The 8,394-nt window shown below is 42.4% G+C and overlaps 1 pseudogene; it reads left to right on the top strand.

Annotated features, from left to right (window-relative positions):
- Positions 1–4,127: 4,127 nt before the first annotated feature.
- LOC142854439 (thioredoxin reductase 1, cytoplasmic pseudogene) lies at positions 4,128–7,462 on the top strand (annotated as a pseudogene).
- Positions 7,463–8,394: the final 932 nt, after the last annotated feature.

Here is an 8,394-nt window from a genome sequence, read left to right as displayed (position 1 = left end):
ACTATCAATTATTTGGGGATATAAGAAAAGTCTACTCCTCAACAGAATTTATAAGTACATCTTTAAACCATCCACATGATGGGGAGCTTTTTCCATAAGAGTTTCCCTGCTCCTGCAAGCACACTTGCAGGTAGGCCACTAGGAAAATGATTGTGACTGGTTACCAGCATCTAGGAGTGATTTGTTGGAAATAATAGGAGGCAGTTAGAAATTGTTTAGAGTTTTCATTGTGTGCATTCAAAAAAATCACTTTCATGTCCCATATTTAAGAGGCTCAATTTATCTTTTTCCGTAGTACCTGAATCCATCTGTATTATGTTTTGAGCTTATTTAATTTTAACATTTGATGGATTGGGACATCTTTCCAGATGCAGAGACAGTGATCCTTAGCTGTCTTCTTAGCATTGGGGAAGCCACAGCCCTGTATTTTCTGTGAGGATCATGAGCTTAAGATCAGCTTGAGCTACAGAGCAAGACTATAAGCTCAAAACAAAGTTAAACATATTTAAAACGGTCTCATTTTAAGTGATATGATGGAGTGATGGTGTACTACATTTGTAGAGGACCTGAGGTTAGTTCCCAGAACCTAAGCGGGAGAACTTACTATGATCTGTAACTCTAGTTTCAGAGACTCCGAGCTTTCTTCGGTCCACATGAGTCAACTGTACTTGTGTGCATGCAGGTGTACACACACATACACACACACACACACACACACACACGCACAAACATAAATATTCATGCTTAAAAATAAAAATAATCTTAGAAGATAACATGTCTTCACATGGCTTTGGTTGTAGCAAGAAAGTGTGCTTTGTTTCATGTTTCAGAAAAGACAGCTGTTTTTTTTTTTTAATATGAGCCACAGGGTCATTTTTTACTCATTGCAAATATTATCTCTCTACTCTGCAAAATAAAATTCTGTATTTTCATCATATTTTAATGGATTTTTAATATGTATAAGTTATCTAAATTATAGATTAAAAAATACTAAAATAATGTCAATGTGAAACATATTTAAATGGCTTTAACAGAAACGACTAAATAGAAATAAATACTAAAAACCAGGAAAATGCAATGTACAAAACAGCATAAGACTATGTTTTTGTTTTAAAATATCTATATTACATCAAAATCACAACTATAAATACAAAACAGATAATTGTCAAGATAATTAGAGCCAAGTTTGTAATCTAAAAGAAGTTTTAAAGTATTGGAAAATAGAAGAAACTTCAGATATTTTAGACAGTAAAATTTTAAGGATAGTAAATTGATGCTAGGAAATGTGGAATAAAATAACAATATCTTTGTTTGATAATGTTCTACTATTAATTTTATTAGTCAGAGGTGTGCCCGCACAGTTTTGTGCTGTAAGTCAGGCTACCTCATGTTGAGAGTTCTCATCCCTCCACCGCCAGAATGATAAGAATACACGTACATGCCATGCACCCCAAGCCTTGGTAATATTTTATTTTTTCAAAAGGGGAAAGAGTATATATTCTCTCTCCTGTTAGCTGAACTGAATCCATATCAAGTCTAATTAGATTTAGATATATGTAAATGTTATGCTTAAAGCACACTAACTAAATAACTATTTGAGCACACAGTGTGCCTTTGAACTGGATTGCCTGTTGACATCAAAGCTTCAAATCCATAATGGATAGCTGTCAGTCTTTGCCCACTTGTGAGGGCAAAAGGGAAATTATATATGTTCACACATATTGAGCATAGTACAAAACCCTGACACCATTATTAAAACTGCTTATATTGCATACTTTGAACTATGTAATCTTCTAATTTTATATATCATTGGGTGAAATCCATCTCAGATAGCTATTCCAACAGTCTTTCCGTTGAATCCAGGAAGGAGGCATTCCCAGAGCACGTCCACGGGGTTTGGATTCTGCGGTTTACCCTGTACTCAGAAATTTCTTCTGGATGTTTTATCTTCATCTTAACTATCAGTTCCAATTGCAACATTATCAACACACCAAATCTTTTATGAATCCTTCTTCAAATCTTAAAATGCCATTTTCTACTATTAGTAGCAAGTTTGGAGTAATATCACTCTTCCTTGTTAGTTCTGATACCCTGGACAATCAGTTAAATTCTCTAGTTTAGTCTAATACTCTTTTCATGTTGTTTCTATATGTTCCCTTCAGGTGTCTTTACCCCCCTTCTCTGGCTTAGCATTATGAATTCAGAAAGTAATTCAAGGTGACAGTTAAAATGTCAACTGCCAAATCTTTTTCCAGATTTACAGACCCAGAATATTTCATGACTTTGCAACAGAAGCTTTATACCTGGTTCTGTGTCCCATTAGCCACAAACTATGTTAAATCCAAAAGTGTTAGAACCTACAAGGATCAGGTCAAGCACCAAAATCCATAGGAGAAATGGAGAGTTAGTCTTACTCAGCAAATTGCCTTCAGGTCCCACATCTCCTTCCCTCTGTGGGAAAGCCTTTTATTTAGAGATATAGTTGTACTTCTAGATTTTTCATCCTCATAAGATTTGCATCTTCAAACCTAGGTCATGATCACTAAGTCTCCTTTCCTGACATTGATCCTTGAGGCAAGAGAGTTGTACCTAATTCTGGGAACAACTATAGTTGTAGCAGCCTGAGATAAATCTTTTACCAGAAAGACCTGTAAGCAAATACTTATTTAAAAGAGAACAATGACTCAAAATAAAAGAATACACCAGAGAAACCTAGAACAGCACACATCTCAAAAATAACTTTTCAGATCCAGGTGTTAAATAACATCTTCACTGGAAACAAAGAAGAAGGTGACATTTGAAGCAGCAATTACAGGCAAAAAAATTAGTGAACCAAGAAAAATGGATAGAGTTCATCATGAAGATTTTACTCAGTATTTTCTACAGTAGGTGTAGAATGTAGTCAGAGTTATCTTAGGAGGAGAGAGAGGGGAGAGAGAAGAGAAGAGAGGACAAGAGAAGAGAGAGAGATTACATTGTGTTTTTAGAACTTCTGTCTACAGTCTCCTTTATATCAGGTTAAGGGGATGCTTTTATAGACGTGGTACATTTTGAGAGATAACATATGCATTTTCCTCATATTTCCACTTGGTACATTCTAACCTCTTACATAGTAAGACATTAGCTAATATTGGTATTACTGTAAAGCTGTCTCTACCTTTATTCTACATGCTTAGACAGTATGCTGTTTTGTCAGTTTCACAAGTAGTCAACTTGGGCATGGTTTAAAGGCAACTGTGCCACTTCTAAGTATATCTAGTCTTTCCAGAGAATAAGAGGGTGTCTGAGACGACATCTTCACCAAGTATAAAAGTTTGACAAGGAGCAATAAGAAAAGAATTGGAAGAGTAAGCTGCTCCTTACACATGAGTGAACATATTCAAAGCATGTTTCGTGATAGACCAAATATCAACATATATAGTTTGTGAGTGCTTTAAAGTTTAGTATGTTTCATGGGTGAAATGTTCTGTAGAGCATGCTAAGGGGGAACATTAACTGAATTTTATTAAAAAAAAATCCCTTTAATTGCAACCATATACAGCCAAGTGATTTTAGAGACTTTCTTTCTAAGAATGAGACTGTTTCAATGTTTGTAGGTTGGTTACGAGGTACATCTTATCTATTATCAATATCTTTATGGAAATGTATAGTTTTATAGAACTAGAGTTTTAAAGCAAAGCCCTTGCTAAGATTGGGCACATCAACAGACCAGACACTTCTATTTGCCCCAGTGCTCCACTTATTGTCATGAGTAATGGTGGGAGGTTGCAAAGACCTATATGACCAGATCAGCAAGTGAACAGATAAAAGACTCCAGGGAGCTCTCAAGTCCATCTTCGGAGCCCTGGCTTAAGCTTTGTGGTTGAATGGAGGGATAAGTAGGGCAAAAGGCCACGGTCAGAGTGAGGCTGAAGTACTTATCCCAGTACAGCTTATGCAGGAAACTGTAAAACACTTGTCCCCATACCTCTCTCTAAGAGAAATCAGTGTGATTTGAAGTGATGACGCTTCTAGCATACTCTTGCAGTCACCATTAAAGAGCCGTTCCTGGGATACTTTATCTTGAAAAGTCATCATTCGTTGGGGGTTGTTTCCTGTCAAGAAAATATTTCTCGGAGGGCGGCGGGGCCTGTGCGGCGGCGGCGCGGGTGCGAGCGGAGAGAGGCGACGAGGCCGGCGGCGAGCCGGCGGGAGGTACGAGCGAGCGCCGGAGGGTCGCCATGGTCCAGCCCTGAAGACCTGTCAAAAAGGCCAACTTGAGAAGCTGCCAACCATGAACAACTCTGAAGATCCCCCTGAGTCCTACGACTTCGACCTCATCATCATTGGAGGAGGCTCGGGAGGCCTTGCCGCAGCTAAGGAGGCGGCCAAATTTGACAAGAAGGTGCTGGTCTTGGATTTTGTCACACCAACTCCTCTCGGAACTCGATGGGGTCTCGGGGGAACATGCGTGAACGTGGGCTGCATCCCGAAGAAGCTGATGCACCAGGCAGCTCTGCTGGGGCAGGCCCTGAAGGACTCTCGCAACTATGGATGGAAAGTCGAGGACACAGTCAAGCACGACTGGGAGAAGATGACGGAGTCGGTGAAGAACCACATTGGCTCGCTGAACTGGGGCTACCGGGTAGCTCTCCGCGAGAAGAAGGTCGTCTATGAGAACGCTTACGGGAAATTCATTGGTCCGCATAGGATTAAGGCAACAAACAACAAAGGAAAAGAAAAGGTGTATTCAGCCGAGCGGTTTCTCATCGCCACGGGTGAAAGGCCGCGCTACCTGGGCATCCCCGGAGACAAGGAGTACTGCATCAGCAGTGACGATCTCTTCTCCCTGCCTTACTGCCCGGGGAAGACCCTAGTGGTCGGAGCGTCCTATGTTGCTCTGGAATGTGCAGGGTTTCTCGCTGGTATCGGCTTAGATGTCACCGTGATGGTGCGGTCCATTCTCCTTCGAGGGTTTGACCAGGACATGGCAAACAAAATTGGAGAGCACATGGAAGACCATGGCATCAAGTTCATAAGACAGTTCGTTCCGATTAAAGTTGAACAAATTGAAGCAGGGACTCCAGGCCGACTCAGGGTAACTGCTAAGTCCACGACCAGTGAAGAGACCATTGAAGACGAATTTAACACAGTGTTGCTGGCAGTAGGAAGAGATTCTTGTACGAGAACCATTGGCTTAGAGACGGTGGGCGTGAAGATCAATGAGAAGACTGGAAAGATACCTGTCACGGATGAGGAGCAGACCAATGTGCCTTACATCTATGCTATTGGTGACATTCTGGAGGGGAAGCTGGAGCTGACACCGGTGGCCATCCAGGCGGGGAGGCTGCTGGCTCAGAGGCTGTATGGAGGCTCCACTGTCAAGTGTGACTATGAAAACGTCCCAACAACTGTGTTTACTCCTCTGGAGTACGGCTGCTGTGGCCTGCCTGAAGAGAAAGCTATCGAGAAATTCGGGGAAGAAAACATTGAAGTTTACCACAGTTTCTTTTGGCCGTTGGAGTGGACGGTTCCTTCCAGAGACAACAACAAGTGCTATGCAAAGATAATCTGTAATCTTAAAGACAACGAACGTGTCGTGGGCTTTCACGTGCTGGGTCCGAACGCCGGGGAAGTGACGCAGGGCTTCGCAGCCGCACTCAAGTGTGGGATGACCAAGCAGCAGCTGGACAGTACTATCGGAATCCATCCCGTCTGTGCGGAGATATTCACCACGTTGTCGGTGACGAAGCGTTCTGGGGGAGACATCCTCCAGACCGGCTGCTGAGGTTAAGCCCTGGTGTGGATGCTGCTGCAGGACTACAGACCACACCGCCTTGTTCCCTTGCCCACATCCTGGGCTCCCGGCACCTACCCAAGGTGCTGTCCTATGGCCACCAGGTCCCTGGGATCTCGTGGGTAGGAGGTGGCAGGTAGGAGGTGGCAGCATCACACTGGGGTCACCTTGACGGACTCAGACAGACATTTCGGCAGCGCATCAGGAGATGCGTCCATGAAGTCACCCGCCTCAAGCCCTCGCGGTGGGCAGTGACAGATCAGCTGTCGGACCTGTCCAGCTCGACCTTCCCTTAGGTTGTGTAATCTCCTTCTCACGCTGTCTTACGTCGATTCTCGTTTTCATTTTTTTTTCCCATGGGGTCAGTGACACTAGAGATAGGGAATGTTAGCAATCAGTTTTGTCTAATAGCATGTCTAATGTGGCTGGACTGGCCACAGTCTTAGTGTGTAGAAGGGGGATGAACTGGCTTACGGGAGCCACACACGTTTGTCCCAGGAAGAGCAATTGCCCTGTGACTAAAATACACTCATGGTTTTGCTGACCCGTGTAGCATCATCTGTTTTGGTAAGGCTTATGTCCCAAACCAGAGAGACCGCGGTCCACTTTGTGCAAGTTTCCCCGCTGCGCACAGCGCTGAAGCCACTTAGGAAGGGAGGTGGTGACTTGGCCGGACTTCTCAGCTCTGTTGTGCGGCCCTCGCTGTAGGGTAGATTTTTGCCAGCACGGGATGTAGGACAACAAACGTCTTTCTCGATACGGTTTATTGTCCGTTGGTCTGAACCAACTGAGATTGTCTGCAGTGGAGAATGCTTAATCTGCTTTAAACTTGGGGTTTCTGGGAGGTGGATTTGGTTTTTAGCTTCTGTCCCCTGAGAGCTACATTCGTAGGCAAGCAGCTCTTTCCAGACACAGCACATAAATCTTGTGAGGTAATTACTTTTGTGAGGAAGCTGTTCATAATGTAAGTTATTATTATTATCGAACACAGGTGGATGTGAAGGATTTTCAATGAAAAACCAACTGGTTTTTCCCTTTTCTTTTGAACCCAGTGGAACTCTGGCGGCACCGCCGCTGGTGTTTCTGCAGTGTGATTTTGGCTCCTGGGTTATGTGACCGTGAACACGCAGTCTGAGGGCTGTGTTCACACCGTCTTCCCCACTATAAACAGCCATCAGGCCACCAGCCCTGGTCCTGTAGCTCCTTTTCTTGCCCTCCCCCCTCACCCATCTCTACCTGCAGTACTGACTGGTGTTTCCCAGCACACTCTGGGCCGCCTCAGGGAACCTGTGCCTGTCCAGTGTTCAGCACCTTCCCTGCCCCACGAGGCTCCCGCACGTCCTCATCCCATCAGCTCATGTGAAGACAATAGGAAGAGGAGCGAGGATGGGGGACCCGAAGGGAGTTGATTCTGTTCAGTTTTATTTATTTATTTTTAAACATTTTTTCTCCCAAGTCTGCCAGTCTCAGACTAGAACGACAGTGTAGGGTTAACTGTTCCTAATCATGTTGTGATTCTCTTAGTGGAACGGAATGTTCCGCCCCCACGAGAAGGAATTGTCTTCTTGTTTATGTTCTGTAATCGCACAATGTACTGTAACTCAGATTCCAATTCCATGTATTTTTGTTACAAATTTTCTGGGGAAAAAAAACGTGAACGAAAAAAAAAAAAAAAAAAAAAAAAAAAAAAAAAGAAAATATTTCTCGTTCAGTTCTCTTGTTTCATTGTGAATTCTGGGAAGCATGACTCAGGAAGAATGTTAAGAAGGAGAAGAAGAGTCAGAGAGGAGAAAAAAAAAGAGGATACTGAAAGGGGCTGTCATTTATTAGAATTATTTATACATATATCAGGACCATTATACAGTTGCATAGTATTAAGAATTGATGAAGTTAGGGCTGAGAAGCAGGCTCTGTGGATCAAGCACTAGCCTTGAAAGAATGAGGACTTGAGTTCAGGTCTCCGATGCCCAAGTAAAAGGCTAGTAGACACAGGCTTCTGGCTAACTAGACCAACCAGAATTACCAAGCTGCATATTTGTTGACAGAGACTGCTTGTTTGTTCCTAGCGATGTAGACCTGAAATATCATACAGAGACTGTATTAATTATAACACCACTAGGCCTGTTAGTCCAGGCTTCTTATTAACTAACTCTTACATCTTAAGTTAATCATTTCTATTTATCTGTATATTGGCACAAGGCTTTGGCTTACTAGTAAGGATCCAGCATCTGTCTCCTTTGGCAGCTATATGACATTTCCTTGACTCTGTCTACTCTCTTTCTCTCTGTCTCTATCTCTGTCTCTCTCTGTGTCTCTCTGTGTCTCTGTCTCTGTCTCTGTCTCTCTCTCTCTCTCTCTCTCTCTATATATATATATATATATATATATATATATATATATATATATGGCTGTTCAGACTTCCTAACTGTCAAGCCTTTTACATGCTGAGAGATTGTGAGAGACATTGAAGTTTACAATATTACAATTGATAATTCAAATGAAGCATTTCATTATAAAAGGTGGCAAGAGGAGTTCAATGCTAAGAAAAAAATCATAGATGTAAATATTTTCTATGCAATGTTTGAATATAAACAACTTAGGTGTGCATGTGTGTGTGT

The sequence above is a fragment of the Microtus pennsylvanicus genome, chromosome 7 (genome assembly GCF_037038515.1).
Source record: "Microtus pennsylvanicus isolate mMicPen1 chromosome 7, mMicPen1.hap1, whole genome shotgun sequence".
Classification (NCBI taxonomy): domain Eukaryota; kingdom Metazoa; phylum Chordata; class Mammalia; order Rodentia; family Cricetidae; genus Microtus; species Microtus pennsylvanicus.
The sequence above is the reverse complement of the archived record's forward strand: the minus strand, read 5'-3'. Positions and strand labels throughout refer to the sequence as shown.